Source organism: Tachypleus tridentatus, unplaced genomic scaffold (assembly GCF_004210375.1).
Source record: "Tachypleus tridentatus isolate NWPU-2018 unplaced genomic scaffold, ASM421037v1 Hic_cluster_2, whole genome shotgun sequence".
NCBI classification, from domain to species: Eukaryota; Metazoa; Arthropoda; class Merostomata; order Xiphosura; family Limulidae; genus Tachypleus; species Tachypleus tridentatus.
Window position 1 is genome coordinate 52,904,641 of NW_027467782.1, and position 14,476 is coordinate 52,919,116.

A 14,476-nucleotide genomic window follows, 5' to 3' on the forward strand; every position below is an offset into this window, starting at 1 on the left:
ACACGTTGTACTGTTTGCTAGTCGAGTGTTATGATGCTTTCCGTATAATCTAGATATACGTGTAACTTCGATTGTGATAAACGCGTTTCCTCCATCGAAGTGTTTTGTTTGGGCGTTTTTTTTTCACCGTCAGTTCGTTCTTGACAAGAAACGTGAGTCTAAAAGTCAATACGGCTAGCTCTGCCGTAAAATGTCGACAACCCAAAGAGTACACCGAAGTACAGACGGGATGAATGTACGAAACAGTACGGCGAATAATCGTGAGTGAATTAGAAACTTCACGGGGAAGTAATACGATTTCCCTCGTACATAATCGCGGTTGGCTTCTCGGGTTGCACGAACTCTGCTATAAAATCTTGTATGTTTGTTGTAGGTAAGTAACGTTCCTCTTATCTACTTCACTTCTACACCTGTGACTGACACAAAACACTTTCCAATTAAACTTTACGATTCAACCTCCAATCGGAGCTGAGTGGCAGCGAGCGACGAGGTAGCGGCTCCTAACGGCCGACTGTCGGAAGAAATTTATCGGCATTTTATCGAAAGTAAACTTCAAATAAAAGTCAAAAGTAAACTGGAAGGAGATAATATTTGTTAAGACTAAATATATGTGAAAACAAACAGCCGACTAAAGCACGACTCGCGACGCACACGATATACATTTATCTAGAGATCTGTTATAGTTAATGAAGAAATAACCATCTGATCGTCTTCCATTGTTTGGAAGAAACACAACCATCCGATCGTCTTCTATTGTTTGTTTATTGTATTTACCGATGTTAACGTGTGTTGATGTTAGTTGTGTTTACCGATGTTAACGTGTGTTGATGTTAGTTGTGTTTACCGATGTTAACGTGTGTTGATGTTAGTTGTGTTTACCGATGTTAACGTGTGTTGATGTTAGTTGTATTTACCGATGTTAACGTGTGTTGATGTTTATTGTATTTACCGATGTTAACGTGTGTTGATGTTAGTTGTATTTACCGATGTTAACATGTGTTGATGTTTATTGTATTTACCGATGTTAACGTGTGTTGATGTTAGTTGTGTTTACCGATGTTAACGTGTGTTGATGTTAGTTGTGTTTACCGATGTTAACGTGTGTTGATGTTAGTTGTGTTTACCGATGTTATCGTGTGTTGATGTTTATTGTATTTACCGATGTTAACGTGTGTTGATGTTTATTGTATTTACCGATGTTAACGTGTGTTTATGTTTATTGTATTTACCGATGTTAACGTGTGTTGATGTTTATTGTATTTACCGATGTTAACGTGTGTTGATGTTTATTGTATTTACCGATGTTAACGTGTGTTGATGTTAGTTGTGTTTACCGATGTTAACGTGTGTTGATGTTAGTTGTATTTAACGATGTTAACGTGTGTTGATGTTAGTTGTAGTTACCGATGTTAACGTGTGTTGATGTTTATTGTATTTACCGATGTTAACGTGTGTTGATGTTAGTTGTGTTTACCGATGTTAACGTGTGTTAATGTTAGTTGTGTTTACCGATGTTATCGTGTGTTGATGTTTATTGTATTTACCGATGTTAACGTGTGTTGATGTTTATTGTATTTACCGATGTTAACGTGTGTTGATGTTAGTTGTGTTTACCGATGTCAACGTGTGTTGATGCTAGTTAAGTTTACCAATGTTATCGTGTGTTGATGTTTATTGTATTTACCGATGTTAACGTGTGTTGATGTTAGTTGTGTTTACCGATGTTAACGTGTGTTGATGTTTATTGTATTTACCGATGTTAACGTGTGTTGATGTTAGTTGTGTTTACCGGTGTTAACGTGTGTTGATGTTAGTTGTGTTTACCGATGTTAACGTGTGTTGATGTTAGTTGTGTTTACCGATGTTAACGTGTGTTGATGCTAGTTGTGTTTACCGATGTTAACGCGTGATGTTTGTTAATTAACAAAACTTTAACTGAAACAAAGTACAAAACGTTTCGCCCTTTTTTAATCTGAAGATGACCTAAGAAGGTCGAAACGTTGTTCTGTACTTTACTTTAATTAAAGTTGTAATACCTGCACCAGCCGTCCTGAGAATACATTTTTACTTCAAGTGGGTTTCTTGTTATGAGTTGGTTATTTTTACGTCTAACAATATTTGACAGACACTGGGTTGTTGGGTTACAAACTCGGGTTATTTTTTACGTCTGTCTTTCCACTCGTTTTGTCATAATTAAACTCACAAATACATGATAAAGTCCTCTTTAGAATAACTCACTGGTTTAACAAAAGATCAAACAGCCACGTCGATAAATACAAGAAAAGAAATTGATTAAAGTCTTACGAGGTTTATTTAAACACGTGGATTTGATACGAATAAAAATGAAACATATGATGGAAACCCATTCTTCTACACAAGGGTCAAAGGTAAAAAATACGGTGTATGTTTCTTCTCTTGGATCAAATACCCATGAGAGTATCTTCTCCAAAACACGATCCTAGTTAAAACGACACACAATTCTGTTTGTTGTACAATAAACTCGCAGAACTGGCTTTAAGACCTTGTATTCATTGTATGGATTGGAAACTTTAGGACGTGTGTCTGATCACTGTTTCTTTTCTCACGTAATCATTAGCATTCTAATTTTCTTTATTTAAATTGTGTGAATTTTATCTGGATTGATTTAACAGTTATTTTCAAACACTTGGCAATAGGTAAATCTTAGAGGCCCAGAGAGCTGAAATCACGGCTACATGTACGGATAGTTCGAGTCCAACATCCTCTATCTACACTCACCACTAACTATATAACCCGCTACTTATATCTACACTCACCACTAACTATATAACCCGCTACTTATATCTACACTCACCACTAACTATATAACCCGCTACTTATATCTACACTCACCACTAACTATATAACCCGCTACTTATATCTACACTCACCACTAACTATATAACCCGCTACTTATATCTACACTCACCACTAACTATATAACCCGCTACTTATATCTACACTCACCACTAACTATATAACCCGCTACTTATATCTACACTCACCACTAACTATATAACCCGCTACTTATATCTACACTCACCACTAACTATATAACCCGTTACTTATATCTACACTCACCACTAACTATATAACCCGCTACTTATATCTACACTCACCACTAACTATATAACCCGCTACTTATATCTACACTCACCACTAACTATATAACCCGCTACTTATATCTACACTCACCACTAACTATATAACCCGCTACTTATATCTACACTCACCACTAACTATATAACCCGCTACTTATTCTATTGTTAAATAACTACTTACATGAATAGGACGAACAGACGTGTATGATCTTGTGACGAGAGGATTTATTTCGTTAGTCCAACATCCTCTATCTACACTCACCACTAACTATATAACCCGCTACTTATATCTACACTCACCACTAACTATATAACCCGCTACTTATTCTATTGTTAAATAACTACTTACGTGAATAGGACGAACAGACGTGTATGATCTTGTGACGAGAGGATTTATTTCGTTACTGGAGACGATGTATTCTGTTTACAATCAGAAATGATCAATCATATCACGAAGAGATGACATACAAAACAAATATGGTACACATCCTGACGCTTGTATTCAATACACGTGTTACTTTACCGAAACGTATTCAATAATACTTTACGTGACATCCTGTGTCAAAATACGGTTATTTTGTTTTTATTTTCCTTGATGTAATGTGGATGAATATTCTAAGTGCTTTGGACAGTTGTAGTTACTGTTGAAAATGAATCGATATCAGAAGTGTATGTAACTGTAATTACTGTTTCCTACAAACCTGTTGTATCGTGAAATAATAAGTTGTTTGTGTGCATATGTGATAAAGATATTATATATTCCTCTAATGTCTACTTGTAACATCAAGACTCCAAGAGGAGCTATGTACAAGTGTCAGTCGTTCACTATGTTACGTTATAGACCGCATCGTATCACGCATTATGAAGTATACCGTAGGGAAAGCAATTCATGTCTCTTATAAAATATATAATATCTGAACTAGGACTGGGTTATCGGTGAATTCGCACATCAGAATTGTCAGTAGGATGTCATATTTTCAAATGTCATCAATTATCGTTGAGATTCAGTGTTTTATGTGTTAGAAATTGTCGATAAAAATCAGTGTTTCAAATGTTAAAATTAATCAGTAGAAATTAGCATGTTTATATGTTAGGACCTATACGTAGGGGCCAATCATTCTTTAATGTTAAAACTGATCAATAGAATTGTTGTGAACTTTGGTAGCTCATTGTCAAACGTAAACATGATGTAACTCAGCTGGGTTGACGAGAGGTCCTCATTTGCTTTCGGTTCGTCATTATTACTTGTGTCAAGCTTCGAATGTTCTGATACTGTTTGTCCTAAAATAACGCCATGTGCCGTGTCAAGTATTTGGTACAAACATGCTAAGACTTACTACGTTTAAAATGTATCTTCTTTTTTTTTTTCAAAGATGAAACAGAAAATATCCTAAGGGAAGTCGTGGTCGTTTCTCTCACGTAATATCAGAACTACAAACATGCGCTTTAATAAAGGAGGCACGTGACAACTTCTGGTCTAGTTCAACTTTCTTTTTCCTAATTACCACTAAAAACCTTCCGCCTTTCTTCAGAGATTTTCGGCCACCCAGCGAGTTGAAAGAAAGAAAACATTCTACTAAATAGACGTTAATTATTCCCGCCTGACTTGGAAAAGAATGTCATTGGTTGTTATCAAATCTGATCATTCTGATTGACTCTGAAAGCTCTAATCAAAGAAACAGACAATATGACTGTACCAAGTGTCACTTTCACTCGCAGATCAATGTAATACTTTCCAAAATAAGACATTCACTTTAAGTACAGTCCCACCCTTCTATCTGTCTATCTATTTAACCAACTAGCTATTTATCTAACTATTTATCTATCCCACTAACTAGAAATGAAATAAAAACCCGATAACCCAAGCTCTTTCGAAATATAGACTTTTTTTCTTCAAGAGCAAACTAAAGATAAATATTTCACCCCTTGAATGCGCTCTGGTTATAAGGTTTTATTTCTTGTCTATCAAGAATTCGCTAAACTACGTGTTCGTTTAAAATCAGGCATCTATCTGGCTATTTATCATTTTAACTGTCTGTCTATCTGTATTTATCTATCGATCTATCTAACTAAATATCTGTCTCTCTATCTATTTATCTACCTAACTAGTTATTTATCTAACTATCATTTTTGTCTGTCGATCTATCTAACAGTGAGTTGAACGGTCTTTCTCTTGACCAATGGTCGGCATGTCAGTTGAAACATTCTTATTACAACTAAAATATTCTGTTTTTGTAATATTTGAAATAAGTTATTTATAGGGTTCAGTTTTGCACCTTCCTTCCAAACTTTTTGTCTTTCAAAACGTTCCTTACGATGGTTTCAGTTCTTATTAAGTGAACACATAATGTCTTACCAGTTTAACTTAACGTCCTATACTATTAAAAGAAGATAGCATGAAGAAATAAGTGTTACTCTTACTGTGGGCGTGTTTCAACGAAAACACAAACCTCAACATGAAACATCACGATTCTGTGTTGAACCTTTAGAGTTTGTCGTAGATTAATTGATGTAATAAATTTGTATAACTAATTAGTAATTATGTCTTGGAAAAAATTATAAAAATTTGACATTCGAAGGTTCTTCTATCCACCACTAGGGATTATCTCTGTCACTTGACAGTTGGATTTCCTTTTAGGTGGTTGGCCAATAGTAGTACAGCTATCGTCTTCGGTTATACGTTATTTTTTGTCATTCGTGGATCAGAATTCAAACAGTATTATGTAGAGAGAAAGTTGTAATTAGATTAAAATTAATTAATTGTAATTAAATTACATTTACTTTTCGTAAACGACTTTTTGTCAAAGTTTTTCACTAATACCCAGAAGTTCTCAGAAATTTAATTTTAAAAATTTCATCAATGTTTTCATTGTCTCAGTCAGAACTAATAACAATGTATAAATTAGATCGTGAATGTTGAATATATATAGATCAGAAAGACAGGTGGACTTTTCACTAGCTCTAAACAAGACACAACTGGTATTATTTAACTATAGTATCTTATAACATGAAACAGAACACAACTGGTATTATTTAACTATAGTATCTTATAACACGAAACAGGACAGAAGTGGTATTATTTAACTATAGTATTGTATAACATGAAACAGGACACAACTGGTATTATTTAACTATAGTATTGTATAACATCAAACAGGACACAACTGGTATTATTTAACTATAGTATCTTATAACATGAAACAGGACACAACTGGTATTATTTAACAATAGTATCTTATAACATGAAACAGGACACAACTGGTATTATTTAACAATAGTATCTTATAACATGAAACAGGACAGAAGTGGTATTATTTAACTATAGTATCTTATAACACGAAACAGAACACAACTGGTATTATTTAACTATAGTATCTTATAACACGAAACAAGGCACAACTGGTATTATTTAACTATAGTATCTTATAACACGAAACAAGGCACAACTGGTATTATTTAACTATAGTATCTTATAACATGAAACAGGACAGAAGTGGTATTATTTAACTATAGTATCTTATAACATGAAACAGGACAGAAGTGGTATTATTTAACTATAGTATCTTATAACATGAAACAGGACAGAAGTGGTGTTATTTAACTATAGTATCTTATAACATGAAACAGGACAGAAGTGGTATTATTTAACTATAGTATCTTATAACATGAAACAGGACAGAAGTGGTATTATTTAACTATAGTATCATATAACATGAAACAGAACACAACTGGTATTATTTAACAATAGTATCTTATAACAAGAAACAAGGCACAACTGGTATTATTTAACTATAGTATCTAAAAACACGAAACAAGGCACAACTGGTATTATTTAACTATAGTATCTTATAACATGAAACAAGGCACAACTGGTATTATTTAACTATAGTATCTTATAACACGAAACAAGGCGCAACTGGTATTATTTAACTATAGTATCTTATAACACGAAACAAGGCACAACTGGTATTATTTAACTATAGTATCTTATAACATGAAACAGGACAGAAGTGGTATTATTTAACTATAGTATCTTATAACATGAAACAGGACAGAAGTGGTATTATTTAACTATAGTATCTGATAACATGAAACAGGACAGAAGTGGTATTATTTAACTATAGTATCTTATAACATGAAACAGGACAGAAGTGGTGTTATTTAACTATAGTATCTTATAACATGAAACAGGACAGAAGTGGTATTATTTAACTATAGTATCTTATAACATGAAACAGGACAGAAGTGGTATTATTTAACTATAGTATCATATAACATGAAACAGAACACAACTGGTATTATTTAACAATAGTATCTTATAACATGAAACAAGGCACAACTGGTATTATTTAACTATAGTATCTAAAAACACGAAACAAGGCACAACTGGTATTATTTAACTATAGTATCTTATAACATGAAACAAGGCGCAACTGGTATTATTTAACTATAGTATCTTATAACATGAAACAGGACAGAAGTGGTATTATTTAACTATAGTATCTTATAACATGAAACAGGACAGAAGTGGTATTATTTAACTATAGTATCTTATAACATGAAACAGGACAGAAGTGGTATTATTTAACTATAGTATCATATAACATGAAATAGAACACAACTGGTATTATTTAACAATAGTATCTTATAACATGAAACAGGACAAAACTGGTATTATTTAACTATAGTATCTTATAACATGAAACAGAACAGAAGTGGTATTATTTAACTATAGTATCGTATAACATGAAACAGAACACAACTGGTATTATTTAACTATAGTATCTTATAACATGAAACAGGACAGAAGTGGTATTATTTAACTATAGTATCTTATAACATGAAACAGGACACAACTGGTATTATTTAACAATAGTATCTTATAACATGAAACAGGACACAACTGGTATTATTTAACAATTGTATCGTATAACATGAAACAGGACACAACTGGTATCATTTAATTATAGTATCTTACAACATGAAACAGAACACAACTGGTATTGTTTAACTCTTGTTTCTTATAACATGAAACAGAACACAACTGGTATTATTTAACTCTTGTATCTTATGACATGAAACAGAACACAACTGGTATTATTTAACTATAGTATCTTATAACATGAAACAGAACACAACTGGTGTTAGTTAACTATAGTATCTTATAACATGAAACAGGACAGAAGAGGTATTATTTAACTATAGTATCTTATATCATGAAACAGAACACAACTGGTATTATTTAACAATAGTATCTTATAACATGAAACAGGACACAACTGGTTTTATTTAACTATAGTATCTTATAACATGAAACAGGACACAACTGGTATTATTTAACAATAGTATCTTATAACATGAAACAAGACAGAAGTGGTATTATTTAACTATAGTATCTTATAACATGAAACAGGACACAACTGGTATTATTTAACAATAGTATCTTATAACATGAAACAAGACAGAAGTGGTATTATTTAACTATAGTATCTTATAACATGAAACAGAACACAACTGGTATTATTTAACTATAGTATCTTATAACATGAAACAGGACACAACTGGTATTATTTAACTATAGTATCGTATAACATGAAACAGAACACAACTGGTATTATTTAACTATAGTATCTTATAACATGAAACAGGACAGAAGTGGTATTATTTAACCATAGTATCTTATAACATGAAACAGAACACAACTGGTATTGTTTAACTCTTGTATCTTATAACATGAAACAGAACACAACTGGTATTATTTAACTCTTGTATCTTATAACATGAAACAGAACACAACTGGTATTATTTAACAATAGTATCTTATAACATGAAACAGGACAAAACTGGTATTATTTAACTATAGTATCTTATAACATGAAACAGAACAGAAGTGGTATTATTTAACTATAGTATCGTATAACATGAAACAGAACACAACTGGTATTATTTAACTATAGTATCTTATAACATGAAACAGGACAGAAGTGGTATTATTTAACTATAGTATCTTATAACATGAAACAGGACAGAAGTGGTATTATTTAACTATAGTATCTTATAACATGAAACAGAACACAACTGGTATTATTTAACAATAGTATCTTATAACATGAAACAGGACAAAACTGGTATTATTTAACTATAGTATCTTATAACATGAAACAGGACACAACTGGTATTATTTAACTATAGTATCTTATAACATGAAACAGGACAAAACTGGTATTATTTAACTATAGTATCTTATAACATGAAACAAGACAGAAGGGGTATTATTTAACTATAGTATCGTATAACATGAAACAGAACACAACTGGTATTATTTAACTATAGTATCGTATAACATGAAACAAGACACAACTGGTATTATTTAACTATAGTATCGTATAACATGAAACAGAACACAACTGGTATTATTTAACTATAGTATCTTATAACATGAAACAGGACACAACTGGTATTATTTAACTATAGTATCTTATAACATGAAACAGGACACAACTGGTATTATTTAACAATAGTATCGTATAACATGAAACAGGACACAACTGGTATCATTTAATTATAGTATCTTACAACATGAAACAGAACACAACTGGTATTATTTAACTATAGTATCTTATAACATGAAACAGGACACAACTGGTATTATTTAACTATAGTATCGTATAACATGAAACAGAACACAACTGGTATTATTTAACTATAGTATCTTATAACATGAAACAGGACAGAAGTGGTATTATTTAACCATAGTATCTTATAACATGAAACAGAACACAACTGGTATTGTTTAACTCTTGTATCTTATAACATGAAACAGAACACAACTGGTATTATTTAACTATAGTATCTTATAACATGAAACAGAACACAACTGGTGTTAGTTAACTATAGTATCTTATAACATGAAACAGGACAGAAGAGGTATTATTTAACTATAGTATCTTATAACATGAAACAGAACACAACTGGTATTATTTAACAATAGTATCTTATAACATGAAACAGGACACAACTGGTATTATTTAACTATAGTATCTTATAACATGAAACAGGACACAACTGGTGTTATTTAACAATAGTATCTTATAACATGAAACAAGACAGAAGTGGTATTATTTAACTATAGTATCTTATAACATGAAACAGGACACAACTGGTATTATTTAACAATAGTATCTTATAACATGAAACAAGACAGAAGTGGTATTATTTAACTATAGTATCTTATAACATGAAACAGAACACAACTGGTATTATTTAACTATAGTATCTTATAACATGAAACAGGACACAACTGGTATTATTTAACTATAGTATCGTATAACATGAAACAGAACACAACTGGTATTATTTAACTATAGTATCTTATAACATGAAACAGGACAGAAGTGGTATTATTTAACCATAGTATCTTATAACATGAAACAGAACACAACTGGTATTGTTTAACTCTTGTATCTTATAACATGAAACAGAACACAACTGGTATTATTTAACTCTTGTATCTTATAACATGAAACAGAACACAACTGGTATTATTTAACTATAGTATCTTATAACATGAAACAGAACACAACTGGTGTTATTTAACTATAGTATCTTATAACATGAAACAGGACAGAAGAGGTATTATTTAACTATAGTATCTTATAACATGAAACAGAACACAACTGGTATTATTTAACAATAGTATCTTATAACATGAAACAGGACACAACTGGTATTATTTAACTATAGTATCTTATAACATGAAACAGGACACAACTGGTATTATTTAACAATAGTATCTTATAACATGAAACAAGACAGAAGTTGTATTATTTAACTATAGTATCTTATAACATGAAACAGGACACAACTGGTATTATTTAACAGTGTCGTGTCTGTAACTGCATTCCACCATGTGCAAGAATCATTGAGAATGCTATTTGTCAGTGACAATCAGACAGCAGGCTGCGAGTTTATTTATCAAAATATAACTTTGTAATGTCGCCGGCAATAATGCAAGTGATTATAAACATTACCTGATCCAGACGCACGAGGTAAATGCGTAGAGAGATAAAATACTTTCATTCGCTCAATTTCATTTAAAGTTCTTCGTGATAACTCTGGCAGCTGGGGAAGGTAGCGCGTCTGTCACGGGTCTCGCTTTACGGTCTTATCTGTACAAAAGACATTTTAACGAGGTTTTTCGCGAGGGTTTATGGTGTAAAAATTACCCCTAAAATTACAGGCTTACAGTCATTACAGAATGTACACTTCATCTGATTTGGAATATGTGGTTAAGGAGGTTATTCCATAGCAGACTTTTATTAAACGTAATTGATTTATATCGAGTTTTGTGTTGTTTTAATAAACGTAATAAAGAAAATAAGTCTGCGTGTCCGTGCCTTTTCCTTCCTTAAACATGAATACCCTATTTAAAATGTTAAACGTACCTTGTTTAACTATTATTTGTACTGTACTACTGGGCAAGTTGCATTTTTATCTAGGGTGTACACGAACTACGGAAACAGAGGGGTAATGTTAACAATGGAAGTGTCTTGTAACAATCGACGTGTCACACTCAACCTTTGTTAGAGTTTAAAAGTGTGTTGTGTTAAAAAGATGCAACTTTCTAAGTGGCATAAAAACTGATTTAAAAGTTATTTAAATCGCTGCTAAAAGACAGAATAATATTAAAAATTAACCACACTTGAAATCAAATATCACATAAATTTTTATCGTCACAGAAATCGGTTCACAAACCGACTATAGGCAGGTATAAAGACAACTACAATGTAGCATTATCAGCCGTCAAAACGCGTAAAGATTTATTTTAGTTTGTTTTAGAGCGATACAAATTAACTTTGAGAGATTTTGCACTATCGGCTCATGGGGAAAACACAAAAGTTGTTGTTTTCTATTCTATGAACCAAAACACCCATTCTGAAGGGACAAACAATCCAACAGATCGGTGTTGGAGAGATAAGGTTTGAAGCCATTGGTGACTTCACGACGCTCTATTCTATTCTTGCTATGTGATCGACTCTCTTCACTGATATTTTGAATTTATATTTAGAATAATATTACGTCATAATAAATAGTCTTAAGAAGTACTTTTATTACAGCTGTCCTACATTTAAAGAAACAATTCTTATTTTCGGACGTTTCTAACGTCTATAAAACTACAATTATCCCGTTGTTTTGAACATGTCCGCAACTGCTTCTAGTCACTCTCTTATGTAACCCAGGACAACCATTAACGTTAACAGTGACCACAAAGGCTCTGCTTTAGGGGTGGTTGTGACGTATTAAGTCCTTTAGAATGATACGGTCAGAAATGTTACGTGGCAAGCGATATCAGAGAAAGAGACCGGGTCGGGAAAGATAGCCACATAATAACTTAAAGTGCCCATAAAACCGGTGTTGTTGATTTTTAGGAGCAACCTTACAGTACTTTAACAGCTCTATAAAATAAATTGAAGGCTTCCAAGAGAGGTCCTTACCTGACCAAATCTGCTCGTCCAAATAGCTGTTTTCACGTAATTCTCTTACGTTCAAGATTGGTCAAATGACCCACTGATGACCAACACTTTCTCTTCAGTCACTAAATCAGCCACTGAGAGGCGCGCCACCTGAGAAAGACCACCCAGTCCACGTTAGTTTGTTGAGGACCCGTCCTCCATACAGATAGGGAAGAAGGAATCTTAATGTCTGATGTGTGATAAGAGAAAATATTAGCACTGCGAAGCTAATTTGTTTAATGTGGTATTACTTCTTGTGCACATAATAACAATTTATCTTACACATTTAAAGTTTATGAAAACACATTTTTCGTAACAATAAAAAGTATCAGAATTATAAAAACAGTGAAAACTTTTAGTTTTACTCAAAACTAAGCGTTAAAGAAACTTCTCTTACTGTAATGAAAAATAAACTTACCTATCGAGAAAAGTTTCTGTAAGATACATCGGAAGGAAGTCCCTTTGGACGACCAGTCCTACCAATCTCTGGTTGCTGGGCAAACGTTAGAGGCGGCGCTGTCCCACGGGGCGGGATCATAGACCGTGTGAGTTGTTGTTTTTTTTTTAAACTTCTCCTTGTGTTTTAATTCTCGCTAATTACGTCTAAAACTCTTTACTTTGTCCACGTTGTTTACATTCGTCGGGTATCCAATGTAGCCCGAAGCAAAGCTCTGCGTTCAGTAGGGCTGCTCGACAAACAAGCCCACCACTCAAAGTACGAGGGAATCTCTGAAAGAAAGTGGATTACCGGATCTCACCTGCACCAAGATGTCCGAATGATCAAACGAGAGCATGACCAACCAATACCACCAGGTTTAGGTGATTGGAATTATAATGTTCTTTTGTTCCATGTTATGAGTGTCTCACAAATCACGAGCAGTGTTCCTAAGAACAACTTTTCATTCAGTCGAGTGTCGAATCTTCACATGTGGAAAATCAAAACACCTTCGCACAAAACATCACTCTATGAATTCTCAAGAAAGTAGAAATTTAACAGTAAAATATGTAATAGTTTATCAGAAGAATGAAAGTAGAGATTTACCAGTAAAATACGTAATAGTTTACCAGAAGAATAAAAGTAGAGATTTACCAGTAAAATATGTAATAGTTTATCACAAGAATGAAAGTAGAGATTCAACAGTAAAATACGTAATAGTTTACAGAAGAATGAAAGTAGAGATTTACCAGTAAAATACGTAATAGTTTACCAGAAGAATGAAAGTAGAGATTCAACAGTAAAATACGTAATAGTTTACAGAAGAATGAAAGTAGAGATTTACCAGTAAAATATATAATAGTTTACCAGAAGAATAAAAGTAGAGATTTACCAGTAAAATACGTAATAGTTTACCAGAAGAATAAAAGTAGAGATTTACCAGTAAAATATGTAATAGTTTACCAAAAGAATGAAAGTAGAGATTTACAGGTAAAATACGTAATAGTTTACAGAAGAAGGAAAGTAGAGATTTACAGGTAAAATACGTAATAGCTTACCAGAAGAATAAAAGTCGAGATTTACCAGTAAAATACGTAATAGTTTACCAGAAGAATGAAAGTAGAGATTTACCAATAAAATACGTAATAGTTTACAGAAGAATGAAAGTAGAGATTTACAGGTAAAATACGTAATAGTTTACAGAAGAATCAAAGTAGAGATTTACCAGTAAAATACGTAATAGTTTACCAGAAGAATAAAAGTAGAGATTTACAGGTAAAATACGTAATAGTTTACAGAAGAATCAAAGTAGAGATTTACAGGTAAAATACGTAATAGCTTACCAGAAGAATAAAAGTAGAGATTTACTAGTAAAATACGTAATAGTTTACCAGAAGAATGAAAGTAGA

At 32.4% G+C, this 14,476-nt stretch overlaps 1 protein-coding gene across 1 annotated transcript in view; it reads right to left on the reverse strand.

Moving 5' to 3' along the window:
- Window positions 1-12,990, reverse strand: part of LOC143242328 (uncharacterized) — a 44,617-nt gene extending 31,627 nt beyond the window's left edge. Inside the window, exon 1 of the mRNA XM_076485688.1 lies at window positions 12,614-12,990. The gene's annotated coding sequence lies outside the window, so the exon portion shown is untranslated. The remainder of the gene's footprint in view (window positions 1-12,613) is intronic.
- Between the last annotated feature and the right edge of the window lie 1,486 nt (window positions 12,991-14,476).